Below are 27,347 nucleotides of genomic sequence, written 5' to 3'. Positions count from 1 at the left end.
GCAATGGACTTGGTAAAGTCTTAAGCCAATGTGTTGTAAGACACAAGTAAGCTTTAGGTTAGCAGGAATGGTTGCATGGCCACCTAGCTTTTTATCCTTCCCACCCTTCCCCTGGAATCTTTCAGACTTCAAATTGCTGTCCTTTGCTGTGTGTGTTACACCAGCATCATCCAGGGGGGCATATGATCTTTCTAAAGTCTTGAATTGAAGCCTGTAAGCAGTATCACCATGTGTCCCACTGCTTTCATCTAGTGTTGGGCGAACATCTAGATGTTCGGGTTCGGGCCGAACAGGCCGAACATGGCCGCGATGTTCGGGTGTTCGACCCGAACTCCGCACATAATGGAAGTCAATGGGGACCCAAACTTTTGTGCTTTGTAAAGCCTCCTTACATGCTACATACCCCAAATTTACAGGGTATGTGCACCTTGGGAGTGGGTACAAGAGGAAAAAAAAATTTAGCAAAAAAAGCTTATCGTTTTTGAGAAAATCGATTTTAAAGTTTCAAAGGGAAAACTGTCTTTTAAATGCGGGAAATGTCTGTTTTCTTTGCACAGGTAACATGCTTTTTGTCGGCATGCAGTCATAAATGTAATACATATAAGAGGTTCCAGGAAAAGGGACCGGTAACGCTAACCCAGCAGCAGCACACGTGATGGAACAGGAGGAGGGCGGCGCAGGAGGAGAAGGCCACGCTTTGAGACACAACAACCCAGGCCTTGCATGCGGACAAGAAGCGTGCGGATAGCATGCTTTGTACCGCCATGCAGTCATAAATGTAATAAAGATAAGTGGTTCAATAAACAGGGACCACGCGGCAACGCTAACCCAGCAGCAGCACACGTGATGGAACAGGAGGAGGCGCAGGAGGAGAAGGCCACGCTTTGTGAGACACAACAACCCAGGCCTTGCATGAGGACAAGAAGCGTGCGGATAGCATGCTTTGTACCGCCATGCAGTCATAAATGTAATAAAGATAAGTGGTTCAATAAACAGAGACCACGCGGCAACGCTAACCCAGCAGCAGCAGATGTGATGGAACAGGAGGAGGCGCAGGAGGAGAAGGCCACGCTTTGTGAGACACAACAACCCAGGCCTTGCATGAGGACAAGAAGCGTGCGGATAGCATGCTTTGTACCGCCATGCAGTCATAAATGTAATAAAGATAAGAGGTTCCATAAACAGGGACCGGCAACGCTAACCCAGCAGCAGCAGCAGCAGCAGCACACGTGATGGAACAGGAGGAGGCGCAGGAGGAGAAGGCCACGCTTTGTGAGACACAACAACCCAGGCCTTGCATGAGGACAAAAAGCGTGTGGATAGCATGCTTTGTACCGCCATGCAGTCATAAATGTAATAAAGATAAGAGGTTCCATAAACAGGGACCGGCAACGCTAACCCAGCTGCAGCAGCAGCAGCACACGTGATGGAACAGGAGGAGGCGCAGGAGGAGAAGGCCACGCTTTGTGAGACACAACAACACAGGCCTTGCATGAGGACAAAAAGCGTGCGGATAGCATGCTTTGTACCGCCATGCAGTCATAAATGTTATAAAGATAAGAGGTTCCATAAACAGGGACCGGCAACGCTAACCCAGCAGCAGCAGCAGCAGCACACGTGATGGAACAGGAGGAGGCGCAGGAGGAGAAGGCCACTCTTTGTGAGACACAACAACCCAGGCCTTGCATGAGGACAAAAAGCGTGCGGATAGCATGCTTTGTACCGCCATGCAGTCATAAATGTAATAAAGATAAGAGGTTCCATAAACAGGGACCGGCAACGCTAACCCAGCAGCAGCAGCACACGTGATGGAACAGGAGGAGGCGCAGGAGGAGAAGGCCACGCTTTGTGAGACACAACAACCCAGGCCTTGCATGAGGACAAAAAGCGTGCGGATAGCATGCTTTTTACCACCATGCATGCAGTCATAAATGTAATAAAGATAAGAGGTTCAATAAACAGGGACCGGGCGGCAACGCTAACCCAGCAGCAGCAGCACACGTGATGGAACAGGAGCAGGCGCAGGAGGAGAAGAAGGCCATGCTTTTTGAGACACAACAACCCAGGCCTTGCATGAGGACAAAAAGCGTGCGGATATAGCAGCAATGCTTTTTGCCGCCATGCAGTCATAAATGTAATACAGATGAGAGGTTCAATAAACAGGGACCGGAAACGCTAAACCATCCCAGATGTTCATTGGTCATGTTACTTGGTTGGGGTCCTGGAGTGTTGTGTAGTCGTTTCCAATCCAGGATTGATTCATTTTAATTTGAGTCAGACGGTCTGCATTTTCTGTGGAGAGGCGGATACGCCGATCTGTGACGATGCCTCCGGCAGCACTGAAACAGCGTTCCGACATAACGCTGGCTGCCGGGCAAGCCAGCACCTCTATTGCGTACATTGCCAGTTCGTGCCAGGTGTCTAGCTTCATGCCCGGTTTCAGGTCCAGCGGTGCCAGCCACAAATCCGTCTGTTCCTTTATTCCCCTCCAAATTTCCTCCCCTGTGTGCTGCTTATCCCCAAGGCAGATCAGCTTCAGCAACGCTTGCTGACGCATGCCAACAGCTGTGCTGCACTGCTTCCACGATCCTACTGCTGCTGGTGCTGGGTTAGCGTTTCCGGATGAGGTACAGCTTTGAGATGCGTTGGAGGAGAAGGAGTCAGAGAGGTAGGTGCTGCTGTTGTTATCCAGTGGGAGGGACGGCGGTGCAGCTGTTTGCGGCGTGGGCAACACCCGCGCCGTAGCAGGTGAGGAATCGCTGTCAGGCTCCACAAGGTTCACCCAGTGCGCGGTAAGGGAGATGTATCGACCCTGGCCGAACGCACTCGTCCAGGTGTCAGTGGTGAGGTGAACCTTGCAGGCAACGGCATTCTTCAAGCTTCGGGTTATTTAGCTGACCACGTGCTCATGCAACTCAGGCACTGCAGAGCGCGCAAAGTGGTAGCGGCTGGGAAGCACGTAACGTGGGATGGCCACTGACATCATGCCCTTGAAGCTGTTTGTCTCCACCACTCGATATGGCAGCATTTCGCAGGCCAGAACCTTGGCTATGCTGGCTGGCTGTTACTGCCACGGCCCGGGGGTCATTTGCTGGCAATTTCCTCTTGCGCTCAAACATCTCAGAGACAGACAACTGAACCGTAGGGCTGCACACCGAAGGACTGTTGGTTGTTGTGTTTGATGAACACTGGGAGACCTCAAGAGCACTAGTCCGGAAAGTGACAGTGTCAGCATCGTCTGATGTTTGTGAATGTTGTGAACCACGCAATGGCTGGGCTACTGCTGCTGCTGAGGCGGGTCTGGTGGTGAGTCTGGTGAACCCAAGGGAGGCAGTGTTGCTGGTGGTACCCTGTCCTGCCGCGTTTGCCCACAGAGTTGGATGTTTGGATAGAATGTGGCGGCTCATGCTGGTGGTGGAGAGGTTGTTAATACTTTTCCCCCTGCTCAGGCGGGTCTTGCACACCTTGCAAATCGCCATGGTAACATCCTCAGTGCAGTCTTCAAAGAAAGCCCAGACTTTGGAGCACCTGCCTTGCTGGCGATTTCTGTTTGCGCCTTTTTTGCCTCTCACTTGAACTTCCATGCTTGCGGTGCCTGAAATTGCGCACCGCCTACCTTGTGGCACAAGGCGAACTCGTGCAGCAGTGGGTTCCTCAACAGACTCATCTGTGCTGCTGCTACGACGGCGATGTTCTCGTTCACAAACAAAATCTGGGTCTATGTCCACATTGTCCATACCCTCCTCTTCCATCTCCTCAAACTCGTCATATGTCATTGTGGGGGGCCGCCGCCGTGGAGTAGAGCTCCCCAGAACAACCTCTGCGCAGCTCACTCCAACGTCGTCTGGTTATCTGGCAGTTGTGTGCGTGGTGTCGCTGCCGGTTGTGTCAGCTTTGTGCCCACTGGCTCCTTGTAACTGGCTGAGGACTCGGACCTCATCCAAGTAATTATCTGATCCTGTTCTTTTGGATCTGTGAGGGTTGTTGTCCTGGACAACATGGGCGGTATTGAGTGGGTTTTCTTGGGTGCTCCCCTGTGGCCTGTACGTGAACCGTCAGGGGAAACACCTCTTCCCTTGCCCCTCCCTCTTTCACCGGATTTCTTCCTCATTTCACTTATCCTTAAAGTACACGCTGACTGGCAGCAGTACAGTGGCAGTACAGAAATGCTATACAGTGGTGGGTGAGCGGTGTACCATTATTGTCAGCAGCGACACAGAGCACAATGCTATACAGTGGCGGGTGAGCAGTGTACTACTGTTACCAGCAGACACAGAGTGGAAGTAAACACAATGCTATATAGTGTGGCTGAGCCGTGTACACAGAGTGGCATTAAACACAATGCTATATAGTCTGCTATATAGTCACCCCGAACAGGGTGATGTTCTGCAGAACCCAAACAGTGGCAAACACTGTTCGCCCAACACTACTGGGAGGGAACGCAGATTTTAGTACCTAAACACACGATACAACATGTTTTCCGGGGTCGGACTCTGAGGCACATACAGATGGTCCCGATCATCATCCTCATCATACAACTCTTCTCCTGAGTCTGACCCACCCACCACCTCTGCCACCCCAACATCCCCAGACACAGACCCTTCATCGTCCTCAACATTAACTTGGGATGCTGGCCTGAGCCAGACCTCCTCCTCCACATCAGGCCCCATCATCTCCTCAATGGCAGCCCTCATTAATCGCTCTGGCGACGGACCGATGGACACAACGTTCTCCTTCGGGGAGGGCTGCTGCTGACCACTGGCTGCTGGGGTGGATGTTATAGCTTGCGTGGGGCGTTGGCTTTTGCTGTTGTTGGGAGTGCTGCTCACAGCGGAGGTCTCTGGGGAACTCATGTTGAGCTCATATAGTGGTTGACGGTGAGTGGAGTATTACTGATCCCAGCAATATACACACTGACTGGCAGAGTACGCAATGCTATATAGTGTGGCTGAGCGGTGTACACAGAGTGGCAGTAAACACAATGCTATATAGTCTGGCTGAGCGAGTGGTGTACTACTGTTCCCAGCAGAATCAGGGTGGCAGTAAACAATGGTATATAGTCTGGCTGAGCAGTGTACACAGAGTGTCAGTAAACAATGGTATATAGTCTGGCTGAGCGGTGTACACAGAGTGTCAGTCAACAATGGTATATAGTCTGGCTGAGCGGTGTACACAGAGTGTCAGTAAACAATGGTATATAGTCTGGCTGAGCGGTGTACACAGAGTGTCAGTAAACAATACAATATAGTCTGGCTGAGCGGTGTACACAGAGTGTCAGTAAACAATGCTATATAATCTGGCTGAGCGGTGTACACAGAGTGTCAGTAAACAATGGTATATAGTCTGGCTGAGCGGTGTACACAGAGTGTCAGTAAACAATGGTATATAGTCTGGCTGAGCGGTGTACACAGAGTGTCAGTAAACAATGTTATATAGTCTGGCTGAGAGGTGTACACAGAGTGTCAGTAAACAATGGTATATAGTCTGGCTGATCGGTGTACACAGAGTGTCAGTAAACAATGGTATATAGTCTGGCTGAGCGGTGTACACAGAGTGTCAGTAAACAATGGTATATAGTCTGGCTGAGCGGTGTACACAGAGTGTCAGTAAACAATGGTATATAGTCTGGCTGAGCGGTGTACACAGAGTGTCAGTAATCAAGGGTATATAGTCTGGCTGAGCGGTGTACACAGAGTGGCAGTAAACACAATGCTATATATAGCGTGGCTGAGCGAGGTGCACAGTGGCAGTACACACAATGCTATATAGCCAGGCTAAGCCGTGTACACAGAGTGTCAGAAAACACAATGCTATATATAGCGTGGCTGAGCGAGGTACACAGTGGCAGTAAACAATGCTATATATATAGTGTGGCTGAGCGAGCGGTGTACTACTGTTCCCAGCAGCGACACACAATGACTGGGGGGGACCCTGGCTAGCGTGGCTGGAGAGCGAACTACCCTGCCTGCCTACCCAAAGCTAAACCCACAGAGAAATGGCGGAGATATGACGTGGTTCGGGTATTTATTTACCCGAACCACGTGGCCATTCGGCCAATCAGAGCGCGTCCGGCCCCGAACCACGTGACCCGTTCGGCCAATCACAGCGCTAGCCGAACGTTCGGGGAGCGTTCGGCCATGCGCTCTTAGTTCGGCCATGTGGCCGAACGGTTTGGCCGAGCACCGTCAGGTGTTCGGCCGAACTCGAACATCACCCGAACAGGGTGATGTTCTGCAGAACCCGAACAGTGGCGAACACTGTTCGCCCAACACTAATAGTAATCACTAGGGGCTGTCTTAGGGTTAGGCACCATTAGTGTTGGGCGAACAGTGTTCGCCACTGTTCGGGTTCTGCAGAACATCACCCTGTTCGGGTGATGTTCGAGTTCGGCCGAACACCTGATGGTGTTCGGCCAAACTGTTCGGCCATATGGCCAAACTAAGAGCGCATGGCCGAACGTTACCCGAACGTTCGGCTAGCGCTGTGATTGGCCGAACGGGTCACGTGTAGTGTTGGGCGAACATCTAGATGTTCGGGTTTGGGCCGAACATGGCCGCGATGTTCGGGTGTTCGAGCCGAACTCCGAACATAATGGAAGTCAATGGGGACCCGAACTTTCGTGCTTTGTAAAGCCTCCTTATATGCTACATACCCCAAATTTACAGGGTATATGCACCTTGGGAGTGGGTACAAGAGGAAAAAAAATAGCAAAAAGAGCTTATAGTTTTTGAGAAAATCGATTTTAAAGTTTCAAAGGGAAAACTGTCTTTTAAATGCGGGAAATGTCTGTTTTCTTTGCACAGGTAACATGCTTTTTGTCGGCATGCAGTCATAAATGTAATACATATAAGAGGTTCCAGGAAAAGGGACCGGTAACGCTAACCCAGCAGCAGCACACGTGATGGAACAGGAGGAGGGTGGCGCAGGAGGAGAAGGCCACGCTTTGAGACAGGCCTTGCATGAGGACAAGAAGCGTGCGGATAGCAATTTGCGTTTTGTCGCCATGCAGTCAAAAATGTAATACAGATGAGAGGTTCAATAAACAGGGACCGGAAACGCTAACCCATCACAGATGTTCATTGTTCATGTTACTTGGTTGGGGTCCGGGAGTGTTGCGTAGTCGTTTCCAATCCAGGATTGATTCATTTTAATTTGAGTCAGACGGTCTGCATTTTCTGTGGAGAGGCGGATACGCCGATCTGTGACAATGCCTCCGGCAGCAATGAAACAGCGTTCCGACATAACGCTGTCTGCCGGGCAAGCCAGCACCTCTATTGCGTACATTGCCAGTTTGTGCCAGGTGTCTAGCTTCGATACCCAATAGTTGAAGGGTGCAGATGGATTGTTCAACACAGCTATGCCATCTGACATGTAGTCCTTGACCATCTTCTCCAGGCGATCGGTGTTGGAGGTGGATCTGCACGCTTGCTGTTCTGTGTGCTGCTGCATGGGTGTCAGAAAATTTTCCCACTCCAAGGACACTGCCGATACCATTCCCTTTTGGGCACTAGCTGCGGCTTGTGTTGTTTGCTGCCCTCCTGGTCGTCCTTGGTTTGCGGAAGTCAGTCTGTCGGCGAACAACTGGCTAGAGGAGGGGGAGGATGTCAATCTCCTCTTTAAAGTCTCCACAAGGGCCTGCTGGTATTCTTCCATTTTGACCTGTCGGACTCTTTCTTCAAGCAGTTTTGGAACATTGTGTTTGTACCGTGGATCCAGAAGGGTATAAACTCAGTAATTGGTGTTGTCCAGAATGTGCACAATGCGTGGGTCGCGTTCAATGCAGTCCTAGGCCGAAGAGGTCATAGCCTAGGGTCACAAAAACCTGTTTATTTGGGCTATTTCAATGGTAGTGATGGTGACGTACATAAATCTCAGCCATGGCCGTTAGCAACGTCTGAATTTCATGAAATGTCTCATGCAGGTAGAAGACATATTGTTAGACTTGGATTCCAAAGATGGGGTCCCTACATCTCTGCAAACCAGAGTTACAGGGGTCCAAAATTGGTAAAATCCCCCATAGACTTTCATTGCCTCCCTATTTCACTTTCCAAAATCTCACATCTTTTCAAAGGGCAATGGCTCAGCAGTACCAAATTTTCTAGCATTGTAGGAACCCTTAGGGGGAACATGACTGGTGAGTTTCGGGCCCCTAGGCCAAAGAGGTCATAGCCTAGGGTCACAAAAACCTGTTTATTTGGGCTATTTCAATGGTAGTGATGGTGACGTACATAAATCTCAGCTATGGCCGTTAGCAACGTCTGAATTTCATGAAATGTCTCATGCAGGTAGAAGACATATTGTTAGACTTGGATTCCAAAGATGGGGTCCCTACATCTCTGCAAACTAGAGTTACAGGGGTCCAAAATTGGTAAAATCCCCCATAGACTTTCATTGCCTCCCTATTTCACTTTCCAAAATCTCACATCTTTTCAAAGGGCAATGGCTCAGCAGTACCAAATTTTCTAGCATTGTAGGGACCCTTAGGGGGAACATGACTGGTGAGTTTCGGGCCCCTAGGCCAAAGAGGTCATAGCCTAGGGTCACAAAAACCTGTTTATTTGGGCTATTTCAATGGTAGTGATGGTGACGTACATAAATCTCAGCTATGGCCGTTAGCAACGTCTGAATTTCACGAAATGTCTCATGCAGGTAGAAGACATATTGTTAGACTTGGATTCCAAAGATGGGGTCCCTACATCTCTGCAAACCAGAGTTACAGGGGTCCAAAATTGGTAAAATCCCCCATAGACTTTCATTGCCTCCCTATTTCACTTTCCAAAATCTCACATCTTTTCAAAGGGCCATGGCTCAGCAGTACCAAATTTTCTAGCATTGTAGGAACCCTTAGGGGGAACATGACTGGTGAGTTTCGGGCCCCTAGGCCAAATAGGTCATAGCCTAGGGTCACAAAAACCTGTTTATTTGGGCTATTTCAATGGTAGTGATGGTGACGTACATAAATCTCAGCTATGGCCGTTAGCAACGTCTGAATTTCACGAAATGTCTCATGCAGGTAGAAGACATATTGTTAGACTTGGATTCCAAAGATGGGGTCCCTACATCTCTGCAAACTAGAGTTACAGGGGTCCAAAATTGGTAAAATCCCCCATAGACTTTCATTGCCTCCCTATTTCACTTTCTAAAATCTCACATCTTTTCAAAGGGCAATGGCTCAGCAGTACCAAATTTTCTAGCATTGTAGGGACCCTTAGGGGGAACATGACTGGTGAGTTTCGGGCCCCTAGGCAAAAGAGGTCATAGCCTAGGGTCACAGAAACCTGTTTATTTGGGCTATTTCAATGGTAGTGATGGTGACGTACATAAATCTCAGCTATGGCCGTTAGCAACGTCTGAATTTCACGAAATGTCTCATGCAGGTAGAAGACATATTGTTAGACTTGGATTCCAAGGATGGGGTCCCTACATCTCTGCAAACTAAAGTTACAGGGGTCCAAAATTGGTAAAATCCCCCATAGACTTTCATTGCCTCCCTATTTCACTTTCCAAAATCTCACATCTTTTCAAAGGGCAATGGCTCAGCAGTACCAAATTTTCTAGCATTGTAGGGACCCTTAGGGGGAACATATCTGGTGAGTTTCGGGCCCCTAGGCCAAAGAGGTCATAGCCTAGGGTCACAAAAACCTGTTTATTTGGGCTATTTCAATGGTAGTGATGGTGACGTACATAAATCTCAGCTATGGCCGTTAGCAACGTCTGAATTTCACGAAATGTCTCATACAGGTAGAAGACATATTGTTAGACTTGGATTCCAAAGATGGGGTCCCTACATCTCTGCAAACTAGAGTTACAGGGGTCCAAAATTGGTAAAATTCCCCTATAGACTTTCATTGCCTCCCTATTTCACTTTTCCAAATCTCACATCTTTTTAAAGGGCAATGGCTCAGCAGTACCAAATTTTCTAGCATTGTAGGGACCCTTAGGGGGAACATGACTGGTGAGTTTCGGGCCCCTAGGCCAAAGAGGTCATAGCCTAGGGTCACAAAAACCTGTTTATTTGGGCTATTTCAATGGTAGTGATGGTGACGTACATAAATCTCAGCTATGGCCATTAGCAACGTCTGAATTTCACGAAATGTCTCATGCAGGTATAAGACATATTGTTAGACTTGGATTCCAAAGATGGGGTCCCTACATTTCTGCAAACCAGAGTTACAGGGGTCCAAAATTGGTAAAATCACCCATAGACTTTCATTGCCACCCTATTTCACTTTCCAAAATCTCACATCTTTTCAAAGGGCAATGGCTCAGCAGTACCAAATTTTCTAGCATTGTAGGGACCCTTAGGGGGATCATGACTGGTGAGTTTTGCCACTGCTGAGCCATTGCCCTTTGAAATGGTGTGAGATTTTGGAACAGTAAATAGTAGGCCCAATGAAAGCCTATGGGGGATTTTACCAATTTTGGACCCCTGTAACTCTGGTTTGCAGAGATGTAGGGACCCCATCTTTGGAATCCAAGTCTAACAATATGTCTTCTACCTGCATGAGACATTTCGTGAAATTCAGACGTTGCTAACGGCCATAGCTGAGATTTATGTACGTCACCATCACTACCATTGAAATAGCCCAAATAAACAGGTTTTTGTGACCCTAGGCTATGACCTCTTTGGCCTAGGGGCCCGAAACTCACCAGTCATGTTCCCCCTAAGGGTCCCTACAATGCTAGAAAATTTGGTACTGCTAAGCCATTGCCCTTTGAAAAGATGTGAGATTTTGGAAAGTGAAATAGGGAGGCAATGAAAGTCTATGGGGGATTTTACCAATTTTGGACCCCTGTAACTCTAGTTTGCAGAGATGTAGGGACCCCATCTTTGGAATCCAAGTCTAACAATATGTCTTCTACCTGCATGAGACATTTCGTGAAATTCAGACGTTGCTAACGGCCATAGCTGAGATTTATGTACGTCACCATCACTACCATTGAAATAGCCCAAATAAACAGTTTTTTGTGACCCTAGGCTATGACCTCTTTGGCCTAGGGGCCTGAAACTCACCAGTCATGTTCCCCCTAAGGGTCCCTACAATGCTAGAAAATTTGGTACTGCTGAGCCATTGCCCTTTGAAAAGATGTGAGATTTTGGAAAGTGAAATAGGGAGGCAATGAAAGTCTATGGGGGATTTTACCAATTTTGGACCCCTGTAACTCTGGTTTGCAGAGATGTAGGGACCCCATCTTTGGAATCCAAGTCTAACAATATGTCTTCTACCTGCATGAGACATTTCGTGAAATTCAGACGTTGCTAACGGCCATGGCTGAGATTTATGTACGTCACCATCACTACCATTGAAATAGCCCAAATAAACAGGTTTTTGTGACCCTAGGCTATGACCTCTTCGGCCTAGGACTGCATTGAACGCGACCCACGCATTGTGCGCATTCTGGACAACACCAATTACTGGGTTTATACCCTTCTGGATCCACGGTACAAACACAATGTTCCAAAACTGCTTGAAGAAAGAGTCCGACAGGTCAAAATGGAAGAATACCAGCAGGCCCTTGTGGAGACTTTAAAGAGGAGATTGACATCCTCCCCCTCCTCTAGTCAGTTGTACGCCGACAGACTGACTTCCGCAAACCCAGGACGACCAGGAGGGCAGCAAACAACACAAGCCGCAGCTAGTGCCCAAAAGGGAATGGTATCGGCAGTGTCCTTGGAGTGGGAAAATTTTCTGACACCCATGCAGCAGCAGCCCACTGAACAGCAAGCGTGCAGATCCACCTCCAACACCGATCGCCTGGAGAAAATGGTCAAGGACTACATGTCAGATGGCATAGCTGTGTTGAACAATCCATCTGCACCCTTCAACTATTGGGTATCGAAGCTAGACACCTGGCACAAACTGGCAATGTACGCAATAGAGGTGCTGGCTTGCCCGGCAGCCAGCGTTATGTCGGAACGCTGTTTTAGTGCGTATCCGCCTCTCCACAGAAAATGCAGACCGTCTGACTCAAATTAAAATGAATCAATCCTGGATTGGAAACGACTACGCAACACTCCCGGACCCCAACCAAGTAACATGAACAATGAACATCTGTGATGGGTTAGCGTTTCCGGTCCCTGTTTATTGAACCTCTCATCTGTATTAAATTTATGACTGCATGGCGACAAAACGCAAATTGCTATCCGCACGCTTCTTGTCCTCATGCAAGGCCTGGGTTGTTGTGTCTCAAAGCGTGGCCTTCTCCTCCTGCACCACCCTCCTCCTGTTCCATCACGTGTGCTGCTGCTGGGTTAGCGTTACCGGTCCCTTTTCCTGGAACCTCTTATATGTATTACATTTATGACTGCATGCCGACAAAAAGCATGTTACCTGTGCAAAGAAAACAGACATTTCCCGCATTTAAAAGACAGTTTTCCCTTTGAAACTTTAAAATCGATTTTCTCAAAAACTATAAGCTCTTTTTGCTAATTTTTTTTTCCTCTTGTACCCACTCCCAAGGTGCACATACCCTGCAAATTTGGGGTATGTAGCATGTAAGGAAGCTTTACAAAGCACGAAAGTTCGGGTCCCCATTGACTTCCATTATGTTCGGAGTTCGAGTCGAACACCCGAACATCGCGGCGATGTTCGGCGAATGTTCGCGAACCCGAACATCTAGGTGTTCGCCCAACACTAGGCACCACCAGGGGGGTTACGGTTAGGCACCATCAGGGGAGGGTTCTGTGTGAGAGTAGGGAGAAGGTAGGTCATAGTAATCACTTTTCTCAGCTATATCTAGAGCCCTTTTATAGCCCAACAAATTTTGCCTATAACAGCAACCTTTTACAAACTAAAACTCACTTTTTTGGCTATACCAGGTGGCCTTGGTAGCCGAATTTGGCATACATGGGCTACATCAGGCGCCCTTTGTAGTTGAATCTGGCATATGGGCTACACCGGGCGCCCTTTGTAGCCAAATTTGCCATATATGGGCTACACCAGGCGCCCTTTGTAGCCGAATTTGACATATATGGGCTACACCGGGCGCCCTTTGTAGCCGAATTTGACATATATGGGCTACACCAGGCACCCTTTGTAGCCGAATTCGGCTTGTATGGGCTACACCGGGCGCCTTTGTAGCCGAATTTGCCATATGGGCTACACCAGGTGCCCTTTTTGTAGCCGAATTTGGCATGTATGGGCTACACCAGGCGCCCTTTTTTCCAGGTGCCCTTTTCAAATGGAAGCAGCAGGCCACCCCGCAGGTATTTTTGATGTCATGCTGGCATGACTTTGTGCAGCCCTCGACCAAAAATACAGTGTTCAGAAGGCATGTACCCTTAACCCCCAAAATTCTGAGGACTTGGTTAACTGTCTTAAACAGCACACCACATCTTCTACAGGTTCCGCACAGAACCTCCTTGACGCACTGTCCTCCTCCTGCTCTGCTTCTGGTTTCCCAAAAAATGTAACAGTACCACTAGCAACCAGTGGTGCTCAGCAGAGCTCGAATATTCAAGTAGCTCGAATATTCGAGCTCTTTTCCAGCTATTCGAGCTCGGTATTCGAGCTCCGAATAGCTGTAGCTATTCGAATGGGCTATTCGAGTACACTCGAATAGCCCATTCACTATTCGAGCTATTCGAGCAAAACGGTGCTATTCGAGCTCGGTACCGAGCTCGAATAGCGTCATAGCCCAGATTGATGTCCTTAGAGCCAATCAGAGGGCTCCCAGGCCCTCTGACGGCAGCCAATCACAGAGGGGGACCCTGGCCAGCCCCTACCCTATAAATAGCGGCCGCCATGTTCCGTTTCTCCGTCCTTGCCTGAGACTTGCATAGAGAGAGAGTTGCTCCTTTGTGCTTTGGCTTAGCAAGAGCTTTATTGTGGTCATTTACCTAGCGTTTTTGCTCACATACACCTCCTATACACACCTATATTGTTGTTAGTTAGTTAGACATTGTATTTTAGTTAGTAGCTTTTGTGTTACATAGAGACAGGCCTGCTGCAGGCTTACAGCTTTAGGCCTCAGGGCCTGCCTGTGTGGGCAGCTGTCCTCCTGTCCTCTGTTTATTTCTCTCTATTCTATACCAGTATTTCTGCTGTCCTTTACTACTGATTGTATTAGTATTGTAGTTATATACTGTAACTGTACTAGGACACTCACTGTCACTGTTCATAGGCTACTAGCTGCTCCTGCGTGTGTGCACTCACTTTCTGTGTACACACTACACACACTCTATTTCCTTCTGATAACTGATTGATTATTGTAATTGATTATTGTAATTAGTTAGTTGTACTTACTGTTACTACTTACTGTACTAGGAGTCTAGGACACTCAGTCACTGTTCATAGGCTACTAGCTCCTGCGTGTGTGCACTCACTGTCTGTGTACACACTACACACACTCTATTTCCTTCTGATAACTGATTGATTATTGTAATTGATTATTGTAATTAGTTAGTTGTACTTACTGTTACTACTTACTGTACTAGGAGTCTAGGACACTCAGTCACTGTTCATAGGCTACTAGCTCCTGCGTGTGTGCACTCACTGTCTGTGTACACACACTACACACACTCTATTTCCTTCTGATAACTGATTGCTTATTGTAATTAGTTAGTTGTACTTACTGTTACTACTTACTCTTACTGTACTAGGAGTCTAGGACACTCAGTCACTGTTCATAGGCTACTAGCTCCTGCGTGTGTGCACTCACTGTCTGTGTACACACACTACACACACTCTATTTCCTTCTGATTACTGATTGCTTATTGTAATTAGTTAGTTGTACTTACTGTTACTACTTACTCTTACTGTACTAGGAGTCTAGGACACTCAGTCACTGTTCATAGGCTACTAGCTCCTGCGTGTGTGCACTCACTGTCTGTGTACACACACTACACACACTCTATTTCCTTCTGATAACTGATTGCTTATTGTAATTAGTTAGTTGTACTTACTGTTACTACTTACTCTTACTGTACTAGGAGTCTAGGACACTCAGTCACTGTTCATAGGCTAGCTCCTGCGCGTGTTTGCGCGTGCGTGCACTCACTGTCTGTAGTGTACACACACTAAATTTACTTGTGATTACTACTGATTATTGTAACTGCTAGTTGTACTTCCTGACTGTTACTACTTACTTACTGTACTAGGGACACTCACTCAGTCACCTCACCCACCAACCCACTCCATTAAAGTACCCCACTTTTCACCCGCCCTTTTAAAAAACTTTTGTCTATACGCCCAAAACATCGAAGATGTCTGGAAGTGGCAGCCAGCGCGGTTTGGGCAAGGGGAAGGGCAGCAAGGGAATCAGGAGGAGAGGGAGGAGCATTGTGGCAGGCCGCGGCCGCGCCACCATGCACAGTTCCGCAGCAGCAGCAGCAGCGTCAGTGGCTAACATTCCTCCCATAGCCACTGGCCGTGGACGCCTTGGGCGCCGCCCAGCAGGAGCATCTGCAACTCACGCTGCAGAGACACAGCAGCAGCAGTGTGTAGCACCTGCTCCTATTTTCCTCCAGCCGGGTCGGAAACGTCCCATTGAGGAAAAGGATGCATCCACTGTGGTGCAACTGATGACGGAGGATGAGCAGCCCACCATCAGCTCTGCATCCGAGGCCTCCACCCTCACCACCACCACCACCACCACCCCTGTTCGCAGCAGCCGCCCAGCAGGGTCTGGGGAGGAGGCCAGTTCACCGTCACAAGTTGGCGACCTGTCACTCAGCAGTATTTTTACCCCAGGCACCATCAGGGTATTGTCTGCTGTTGTTGGCGATTTGGAGGAGGAGATGCTGATGGGCACTTTGGGGGATGAGGGATTGGACAGCAAGACTGTGGCGACAGTCAAGCAGCCCATCCATGCATCAGGAGAGGAGTTTGGGGGGTCATCATCCCAGCAGGACATGTTTCAGGAGGGGGAGGATGATGATGACCCGGTGACAGACAGAGACTGGGTGCCACCACCTCCAGGGGATGTCGTCCTCAGCAGCTCTGAGGAGGAGGAGGAGGATGCGCTTGTGGGCCTTGCAAGGAGGCGCATCATTGCAAGCATTGGCAGCAGTAGGCAGGTCCCACAGCCTGCTGGTGTCTCAGGCTCAGCAGCAGCAGCAGCAGCATCTGCCAGTACCACCACCAGCCGCACCTAAGCCCCCCCCCCCAACCACCACAGGGAGACAGGCAGCAGCGCTTCCATGCCGTAGGGGGATGTTTCTGTCACCAATCTGGCGATATTTCACCATGCCCACTGTGTACAGCAAGTACGCCACTTGCAACCACTGTCAGCGGAAGTTGAGCAGAGGTGCAGACCTCTTAAAGTTCAGCACCAGCTCGCTCATCAACCACCTTGCTGCGAAACATTTCCACCAGCATGAGGAGTTCCAGAGGCTGAAGGCATCTGGTGCTGGCAGTGGCACCACACCCATCACTGCACAGCCTTCAGCAGCAGCAGCAACAGCAGCCACCCGCCCTCCTGCTCCTCCAGCAGCACCAGCAGGAGTGCGGAAACGCACTGCTCCTCCCCCCTCTGCAACTCCTGCCGCCGACACTGAGGCCTGTTCTGGCAGCCAGTCCTCAGTGGCCTCCTCCGCTGTGTCTGCTGATTCCCGTGCCAGCAAAAGGCCACGCCAGAGCCTTTTGAGCGAGTCCTTCCAGGGGGTGGTTAGGGCTCTGCCTCCCAGCAGCCGTCGCGTGCGGCAGCTGAACGGCTTGCTGGCACGGGCCATATGCTCCCAACTCCTGCCGTACACGCTCGTGCAGGAGGGGAGAGACATTCGTGCGCTGCTTGCTTGCGCAGCCCCAGACTGGCAGCTCCCCAGCAGACACTTCTTTGCCCGCAAGGCCATTCCTGCACTGCACCGCTTTGTGATGGCCAATGTGGAGCGAGGGCTGGAGCACGCGGTTGGTGAAAGGGTCCACGTCACCATGGACTCCTGGAGCAGCCGCTTCGGGACAGGCCGCTACCTGTCCTTCACTGTCCACTGGGTCAGCTTGGTGGAAGGGGGTGAGGATGGGAGAGCAGCAGCGGGCACAGCAGCAGCAGCAACACAGTGGGTGGTGCCACCCCGCAGGGTCAGGGGAACTGCAGCAGGTTCCTCCGATCCTCTGCCATCCTCCGGCACACCTGGCCAAACCCCCCGCCTCAGCAGCAGCGTGAAGGCCCTCCACTGCCAAGCGATGCTGCACTTGGTCAGCCTTGGGAAGACCAAGCTGACGGCAACCCATGTGTTGGCCAAACTCCAGGAGCAGGAGAGGATTTGGCTGACCCCCAGAGGCCTCAGAGTCGGAGAGGTGGTGGCCGACAATGGGGCCAATCTGGTTGCCGCAATAGACAGGGGAAACCTGACCCACATCCCCTGTCTTGCCCACGTGCTGAACCTGGTGGTGCAGAAGTTCTTGCGCACCTACCAGGGGATGGGCGAACTGCTGGAAACGGCAAGGAACGTTGTGCGTCACTTCCGGCGCTCGGCTGCAGCCTGTGCGAGCCTGGAAGACGTGCAAAAGGAGCTGGATCTGCCACGCCATCGGCTGATCCTTGACGTTCCGACTCGCTGGAACTCCATCCTGGCGATGTTGGAGCGTCTGGTTGAACAGAAGCACGCTGTCAACCAGTACCTTGCCCTGGCCACTGTTTCCGCCGCTCAGAGAAGGGACAAGACCAGCAACATCCCGTCCATCGTCCCCGATGATGACTGGAGGCACATGCAGCAGGTGTGCTTAGTGCTGGCTCCCTTTCTGCAGGCCACTAACATGGTGAGCAGGGACCATGCTATGGTCTGCGAGTGGGTGCCCCTGGTTTGTCTGCTGAACAGGGCCCTCGATGCTTTGCTGGAACAGGGAGCGGCAGCCTTGGACCAGCAGGAGCGGCAAGCAGCTGCACAGTCCACCTCTGAGGGGGAGGAGGAGGAGGACTTGGTGGAGGTCCCTGACCTTGCTGCTGATGAGGGGGAGCAGCACAGTGCAGCTGAGTTGGTGCGGGGGTGGAGAGAGGATGAGGCTGACGAGGCAGAGGAGGAGGATGAGGACAGCAGCACTGCCGTCGATGTGCCAGCAGACGTGGCCCGCCTCTTCCCAATGGCAGCGCACATGCTGACGTGCCTGCGCAGGGACCCCAGGGTGATCCAGATGAAGCAGAGGGAGGACATCTGGATCAGCATGATGTTGGACCCACGCCTCAAGGGGAAGTTGAGCCAGTTCCTGCCGCCTGCAGGAGGAGACCCAGCGCAACAAATAAGGAGCTTGCAGCAGGCCCTTGTTGAGCGCTTGGAGGAAGCCTTCCCCCAGCCTTCCACCCCCACTGTCCAGCAGCCAGCACAGAGGCAGCAGCAGGTGCCTGCATCCAGCAGCAAGCGCCCCACAGACCTGCTGTCTCTCAGCCACGAGCTCTACAGGACTGTAGAGGCTCCGGCAGCAGTGACTAGAGAGGAGGTGCATGCAGCAGCATCCTCCACCGGTCACAGCCAGCGCCTGACCCGCATGGTGGCTGACTACATGGGGTCCTACAGCGGGCTTGACAGCGATGCCCCTGTTGATCCCATGGAGTATTGGGTCAAGCGCCTGGAGATCTGGAGCGAGCTGGCGCAGTACGCCCTGGAAGTGCTGTCCTGCCCCCCTTCCAGCGTGCTGTCCGAGCGCTGCTTCAGTGCAGCTGGTGGTGTGGTCACCGAGAAACGCTCACGTCTGTCTCACAAGTCTGTGGACAGACTGACGTTTCTCAAGATGAACCAGGCGTGGGTGGAAGGCGAGTTCCTGGCCCCTGTTGTCGGCGAGAGGGGGACATGAACTGGCTAAGAACCATCGTTAATGTGCCTTACCACCCTTTACCACCTCCTGGCTCCTGCTCACTAAGCCAGCCTGGTTCACTTTGACTATTACGTCGCCTGCAGCCACACATTTTACACCTACAGTGGGCTGCTGTGTACTGCCCTTCTGCTGTCTGTCTGTGTTTCCCACTGCCAGGGTACACAGATTTACCTTCTGCTGCCACTCTGCCACCAGCTATTACGTCAAACAATAGCTATATATCTGTGTAATTTGTTTTACAAACAAAACCAAAAAACCATTAAAAAAAAAAAAAGGTTTAATTTTTCTGAGGTGCCCGGGTTGAAAACTGTGTTGTCCCAGTTGTGTATTGGACACGATGTGGGCTGCACGACTGCTGTCTGGGACCTCCTGCCTGCTGTGTTTATTTACAGCCCTGGTATCACCGCTAGGTACCAGGGCTATTATGTCACGCTGCCTGCCTGCTGCCACACTCACACTACTCCTCCATTCCTCCTGCTGATGCTGCTGTCTGTCTGTGTTTCCCACTGCCAGGGTACACAGAATTAGCTTCTGCTGCCACTCTGCCACCAGCTATTACGTCAAACAATAGCTGCACACATAATTACTCCTCCATTCCCCCTGCTGCTGCTGCTGTCTGTCTGTGTTTCCCAACGCCAGGGTACACAGATTTACCTTCTGCTGCCACTCTGCCACCAGCTATTACGTCAAAAAATAGCTATATCTGTGTAATTGGTTGTAAAACCAAAACTACAAAACCATTACAAAAAAAAAGGTTTAATTTTTCTGAGGTGCCCGGGTTGAAAACTGTGTTGTCCCAGTTGTGTATTGGACACGATGTGGGCTGCACGACCGCTGTCTGGGACCTCCTGTTGTGTTCATTTACGGCCTGGTATCACCGCTAGGTACCAGGGCTATTATGTCACGCTGCCTACCTGCTGCCACACTCACACTACTCCTCCATTCCTCCTGCTGATGCTGCTGTCTGTCTGTGTTTCCCACTGCCAGGGTACACAGAATTACCTTCTGCTGCCAGTCTGCCACCAGCTATTACGTCAAACAATAGCTGCACACATAATTACTCCTCCATTCCTCCTGCTGCTGCTGCTGTCTGTCTGTGTTTCCCAACGCCAGGGTACACAGATTTACCTTCTGCTGCCACTCTGCCACCAGCTATTACGTCAAAAAATAGCTATATCTGTGTAATTGGTTGTAAAACCAAAACTACAAAACCATTACAAAAAAAAGGTTTAATTTTTCTGAGGTGCCCGGGTTGAAAACTGTGTTGTCCCAGTTGTGTATTGGACACGATGTGGGCTGCACGACCGCTGTCTGGGACCTCCTGTTGTGTTTATTTACGGCCTGGTATCACCGCTAGGTACCAGGGCTATTATGTCACGCTGCCTGCCTGCTGCCACACTCACACTACTCCTCCATTCCTCCTGCTGATGCTGTCTGTCTGTGTTTCCCACTGCCAGGGTACACAGAATTACCTTCTGCTGCCAGTCTGCCACCAGCTATTACGTCAAACAATAGCTGCACACATAATTACTCCTCCATTCCTCCTGCTGCTGCTGCTGTCTGTCTGTGTTTCCCAACGCCAGGGTACACAGATTTACCTTCTGCTGCCACTCTGCCACCAGCTATTACGTCAAAAAATAGCTATATCTGTGTAATTGGTTGTAAAACCAAAACTACAAAACCATTAGAAAAAAAAAGGTTTAATTTTTCTGAGGTGCCCGGGTTGAAAACTGTGTTGTCCCAGTTGTGTATTGGACACGATGTGGGCTGCACGACCGCTGTCTGGGACCTCCTGTTGTGTTTATTTACGGCCTAGTATCACCGCTAGGTACCAGGGCTATTATGTCACGCTGCCTGCCTGCTGCCACACTCACACTACTCCTCCATTCCTCCTGCTGATGCTGTCTGTCTGTGTTTCCCACTGCCAGGGTACACAGAATTACCTTCTGCTGCCAGTCTGCCACCAGCTATTACGTCAAACAATAGCTGCACACATAATTACTCCTCCATTCCTCCTGCTGCTGCTGCTGTCTGTCTGTGTTTCCCAACGCCAGGGTACACAGATTTACCTTCTGCTGCCACTCTGCCACCAGCTATTACGTCAAAAAATAGCTATATCTGTGTAATTGGTTGTAAAACCAAAACTACAAAACCATTACAAAAAAAAAGGTTTAATTTTTCTGAGGTGCCCGGGTTGAAAACTGTGTTGTCCCAGTTGTGTATTGGACACGATGTGGGCTGCACGACCGCTGTCTGGGACCTCCTGTTGTGTTTATTTACGGCCTGGTATCACCGCTAGGTACCAGGGCTATTATGTCACGCTGCCTGCCTGCTGCCACACTCACACTACTCCTCCATTCCTCCTGCTGATGCTGTCTGTCTGTGTTTCCCACTGCCAGGGTACACAGAATTACCTTCTGCTGCCAGTCTGCCACCAGCTATTACGTCAAACAATAGCTGCACACATAATTACTCCTCCATTCCTCCTGCTGCTGCTGCTGTCTGTCTGTGTTTCCCAACGCCAGGGTACACAGATTTACCTTCTGCTGCCACTCTGCCACCAGCTATTACGTCAAAAAATAGCTATATCTGTGTAATTGGTTGTAAAACCAAAACTACAAAACCATTACAAAAAAAAAGGTTTAATTTTTCTGAGGTGCCCGGGTTGAAAACTGTGTTGTCCCAGTTGTGTATTGGACACAATGTGGGCTGCACGACCGCTGTCTGGGACCTCCTGCCTGCTGTGTTTATTTACAGCCCTGGTATCACCGCTAGGTACCAGGGCTATTATGTCACGCTGCCTGCCTCATTGACTGCCTGCTGCCACACACTCATCCTCCTCCTCCTGCTGCTGAATTTACCTCCTGCTGTCTGTGTGTTTCCACTGCCAGGGAGCACATACAATGGCGCTTCCAACATGCGTGCGCCACCAGCTATTTGTTACGCTCAAAAATAGCTGCATTTCTTTAAAAAAAATTTGAAAAGAGAAATAAGTGAAGAAGAAGACGATATAGAAGAAGATGAAGAAGATGAAGAAGAAGAAGAAGAAGAAGAAGAAGGAGAAGAAGATGAAGATGAAGGAGAAGAAGATGAAGAAGATGAAGAAGATGAAGATGAAGAAGATGAAGAAGAAGATGAAGAAGATGAAAAAGAAGAAGAAGAAGATGAAGAAGAAGAAGATGAAGATGAAGAAGAATAAGAAGATGAAGAAGATGAAGAAAAAGAAGATGAAGATGAAGAAGAAGAAGAAGATGAAGAAGATGAAGAAGATGAAGAAGAAGATGAAGAAGATGAAGAAGAAGATGAAGAAGATGAAGAAGAAGAAGAAGAAGAAGATGAAGAAGATGAAGAAGATGAAGAAGATGAAGAAGAAGATGAAGAAGATGTGTAGCCCTGTGTGCGTGTCATTGCAACGGACACACACACCAAGGGTTAAATATGCATTAACTTTTTGTGGGGAGGGCTGCTATAAGGGGAATCTGCAGGTGCCGCCAGGGGGAGCCCATGAGCAGGAAAGAGGAGAGAGAAGCTGGGCATGTGCAGGGTGGAAGTAACAGGTTTTTGGCAGTTGTAAGCTAGTGAGGGGGAGGAGTCAAGTAGCCGTGGAGACTGAGCTGATGAGGCAGCAAGATATAAGCTTGATTTGTGAGGAGATATAGGAGAGAGACAAGAAGAGACCAGCTATTGGTGAGACAGTCTGAGCAAGGCAGAGCCACAGACAAGTGAGCACTACTGAAAACTAAAATAAGGAAGAGAGAGAGCTGCAGAGACATTACATGAGAGGAGAGAGATCATTCACAACTACAGGCCGGTAAAGAGCAACAATACTGGAGAGATAAGCCAGAAGAGAAACACTAAGCAATAAGAATGAAAGACAAGGATATTAAAATGTACCTGTAACAGAGAGAGATAACAGAAACCAGCAGAGACATTACAGTGACACAGAGACAGCAGGACAGCAAAGCATACAAGAGTGAGACAGAGAAACAAGTGAAAAGCAGTGAAGACTGCAGTGCAGTGTCTGAAGAGATTGTGTGACAACAGCTGTCAGACAAAATACAGTGGAGAGAGCGGTGCTTCTTATATGTTAAGTGATCATTCACAATCATCAATTTCACATATTCTGTCCTATCCTGGATGTTGCTAGGTAACCGCCAGACATTTCTCTAAGTTTCCTTCTGTCCTGTGCAAGAATTCAGGTCCACTTTAAAAAGACAGTGGTGAAGAACTGTCAGCTAGCGGAGCGCTGTGTGAGGAAAATTCTGGCAAGTTCATGCAAATAAACTGTATCACATATATGTTTCCTGAACTAGCCCTGATCCTAGCAGGCGGATGTATACAGAGGCCTACCTAAACTCATCTGCTAAGAAGAAGTTTATGAATGTGTTTTGTCACTAAACTTTTTTTATCCATATGATTTAATACAAATATTTCTTAAAAAGAACTTAATTGGTGTCTGGAGGATTTCTTTGCAGTTCAAGCATTATAGAGGTGTTACATTTGGCGTACAGTCGGCAGGATGGACGCTCATGCAGCGGAGGTTTCACCCCTGTCAGAGTCTTCCACTTCAGCAGCTGGAGAAAGGGCCATGGCTGTACCCTCTGCACTAACAATGACTGCCATGGGAATGCTAGCTGTGTACTTACCAAAGTTTAATGGTTATAATGTGATCCTAAGAGAATGGAGTGAAAGAATCCAGAGTGCTGTGCTGGCTTATAAAGTGCCCATAGAGCTGCAGATGGAGGTAGCGACAACTGCCCTAGAAGGAGATGCTCGTAGAACAGTGATAAATGCAAATCTGAGAGCTCCTGTTCCGCTGGAGGACATTATTTTGGTGTTAGAAGAAGTGTATGGTGATCCGTCTGACACGCACGTATTAAGAAAGAGGTTTCTGGAGCGCAATCAAAAAGAAAATGAAACATTACCACAATATGCTAATGCACTGAAGGAATTGATGGGAGCTCTGCACAAGAGAGAGGAAGTGGATGGAGTTAATAACCCTGCAGATGATACTACTTGGTTGCGAGATCAATTTGTTTTAGGAATCAAAAGCAATTTCGTCCGTCAAGCCCTGAAGCAAAGATTGGAAACAAAACCTGATCTTGATTTCCTTAAGCTGCAGAATTTGGCTATCAAATATGGGCAAGAGGAAGAACCATTTCAAATGTCTTTTCTCCATCGAGAGATGGCTGGATCTAGCAATACCTACCTCCCTAAAGAAGATACGAGTGAACAAACAGAGAAAGAGCTAAAAGAGTTAAGAGTGTCCATACAAGAAATAAAGGAGGAACTGGTTCACCTTAAAAACAACTGTCTAGGACTTGGGCCATCACAAAAATGTAGACAAACTCCAGAGGAAAGAGAAGAAATTAAAGAAATTGTGAAAACTATGAGTGAAGAAGTTTCTGTGTTAAAGCAGCAATTGAGTCTGTCACGAAGCATATCTCCAAATGACATAACCATAGATAGGTATCCTGTACGTAAGTGTCGAACTGCAGAAGACATCCAGCAGGCCCATGTTAATCATTTAGGAACTTTTGTGGGGTGTCAGATGGCCAAACCATTAAAACAAGTCAGAAGAAGATGGAAGAAAAATCTATGGAAAATGGAAAAGAATATCTTGGCCAGTAAGGTCTTGGGTACTGTAAGTTGGTTTAATATGAAACGAGGTTATGGATTTATAACCCGGAAGGACACTAAGGAAGATTTGTTTGTACACTGGACTGCTATTAAAAAGAACAACCCATGGAAAATTCTGTTTAGTGTGAGGAGTGGAGCAATCGTCCAGTTTGATGTTGTGGAAGGAAGAAAAGGAAAACAGGCCGCTAATGTGACTGGACCTGGTGGTACTAAAATTCAATGCAGTGGATATGCTACAGTATGCAAACAGTTTCAGTCGTATGGAAGTTGAAGTAATTGCTCCCATGGTGGAATGTCCAATGACCAACAAGAAGAAGAACATCAGTCCTCCTGGAGGTGTCCCAGTGTACCATATCATTGTAGAGCTTCGACAATTAGACATCCACCTATCAAGGTTGCAACACTGAGAGAAGAACCTAGGAGTTTTGATATATCAGAGAAAGAAGAGCTAAGATGTTCTATATCATCAACGTTGGAACAGGATTCTAGATTGAAACATGTCCAGGGTTCACTTCCTCCTAAATTGTACAGTACATTCTTTGATAGTAAAAGATCAATGAAAGATGGAAATAATGAGCAAGAAGGAAATTATCTGGACTCCTGCAGAAAAAACAAGCCTGTAGTAAACCAGTACTCTACTCAGATGACTGATCCTAAACAACTTTCAGAGAAGACTGAAGATGGATTGATACAATGGAAAATGGAGCCTTCTCGAAGAAAGCAGTTGGAATCATATTGGCAGCTGATGCCCCAACCTCAACGGATCAAGCGCTATAAAAGGACTCTACATTCACCAGAAATCCTACAACTTACAAGCGTCAAGGAAGCTCAAGACAAAGAGTTTGGGAATTCAGAGAAGGAATAGCAAAGATGTTCTACATAAACAGAACTAGACCACGAGTCAAAATGGAAAAATAATTTACCTTCACCGCTTCCTGAACAGTTTGGAACATATGTTGACATTGTGCTTTAGTTAAAAGAAAAATTGTAGGGACTACAATTTAAAAAAAGGGGGTGAATGTAGCCCTGTGTGCGTGTCATTGCAACGGACACACACACCAAGGGTTAAATATGCATTAACTTTTTGTGGGGAGGGCTGCTATAAGGGGAATCTGCAGGTGCCGCCAGGGGGAGCCCATGAGCAGGAAAGAGGAGAGAGAAGCTGGGCATGTGCAGGGTGGAAGTAACAGGTTTTTGGCAGTTGTAGGCTAGTGAGGGGGAGGAGTCAAGTAGCCGTGGAGACTGAGCTGATGAGGCAGCAAGATATAAGCTTGATTTGTGAGGAGATATAGGAGAGAGACAAGAAGAGACCAGCTATTGGTGAGACAGTCTGAGCAAGGCAGAGCCACAGACAAGTGAGCACTACTGAAAACTAAAATAAGGAAGAGAGAGAGCTGCAGAGACATTACATGAGAGGAGAGAGATCATTCACAACTACAGGCCGGTAAAGAGCAACAATACTGGAGAGATAAGCCAGAAGAGAAACACTAAGCAATAAGAATGAAAGACAAGGATATTAAAATGTACCTGTAACAGAGAGAGATAACAGAAACCAGCAGAGACATTACAGTGACACAGAGACAGCAGGACAGCAAAGCATACAAGAGTGAGACAGAGAAACAAGTGAAAAGCAGTGAAGACTGCAGTGCAGTGTCTGAAGAGATTGTGTGACAACAGCTGTCAGACAAAATACAGTGGAGAGAGCGGTGCTTCTTATATGTTAAGTGATCATTCACAATCATCAATTTCACATATTCTGTCCTATCCTGGATGTTGCTAGGTAACCGCCAGACATTTCTCTAAGTTTCCTTCTGTCCTGTGCAAGAATTCAGGTCCACTTTAAAAAGACAGTGGTGAAGAACTGTCAGCTAGCGGAGCGCTGTGTGAGGAAAATTCTGGCAAGTTCATGCAAATAAACTGTATCACATATATGTTTCCTGAACTAGCCCTGATCCTAGCAGGCGGATGTATACAGAGGCCTACCTAAACTCATCTGCTAAGAAGAAGTTTATGAATGTGTTTTGTCACTAAACTTTTTTTATCCATATGATTTAATACAAATATTTCTTAAAAAGAACTTAATTGGTGTCTGTAGGATTTCTTTGCAGTTCAAGCATTATAGAGGTGTTACAGATGAAGAAGATGAAGATGAAGAAGATGATGAAGAAGAAGATGAAGAAGATGAAGAAGAAGATGAAGAAGATGAAGAAGAAGATGAAGAAGATGAAGAAAAAGAAGATGAAGAAGAAGAAGATGATGATGAAGAAGATGAAGAAGATGAAGAAGAAGAAGAAGAAGACAATATAAAAGAAGAAGAAGATATAGAAGAAGATATAGAAGAAGAAGATATAGAAGAAGAAGATATAGAAGAAGAAGATATAGAAGAAGAAGATATAGAAGATAAAGAAGAAGAAGAAGAAGTATATACAGTACTGAACAAATTTCTGGACACAACTTCTCTTTTCAACTTTTTTTTTTTAAAGGAACATCCCCACATAATCACTTGCTGTTGTTACTTGGAAAAAAAGAGGTTTCTTGCATCATTCACCCTCAAAACAAGTGTTGGAAGCTATTTAAGGCCATTTCGAATAGTCAGCTTGAATAATGAGTTTGAATACCGACTCGAATAGTGAGCCCGAATTCCGAGGTCGAATCGAATAGTAAAAATTATTCGACTCGAATTTTCGACTGACCTCGAATAATTTACTATTCGAATTCGACCTAACTCGAATTTTGAAAAGGGGTATTTGAGCACCACTGCTAGCAACACAGCTGCTCCACTCGATGTGTCAGAGGACTTATTCACACATAATGCATTTAGTGATACACTTGAGGTCATCCAGCCAACACGCCCTTCAAAGCCTGCTGTTGCCACCACCCAAATGCCATCATTTCAAAGATCACCAGTGTGGCTTTTTGTTTGTTTGTGTACCTCTGATAAAAGCAATGCCACCCGCA

This window comes from Hyperolius riggenbachi, chromosome 10, assembly GCF_040937935.1.
Source record: "Hyperolius riggenbachi isolate aHypRig1 chromosome 10, aHypRig1.pri, whole genome shotgun sequence".
Classification (NCBI taxonomy): Eukaryota; Metazoa; Chordata; class Amphibia; order Anura; family Hyperoliidae; genus Hyperolius; species Hyperolius riggenbachi.
This window is presented reverse-complemented; position numbering follows the sequence as displayed.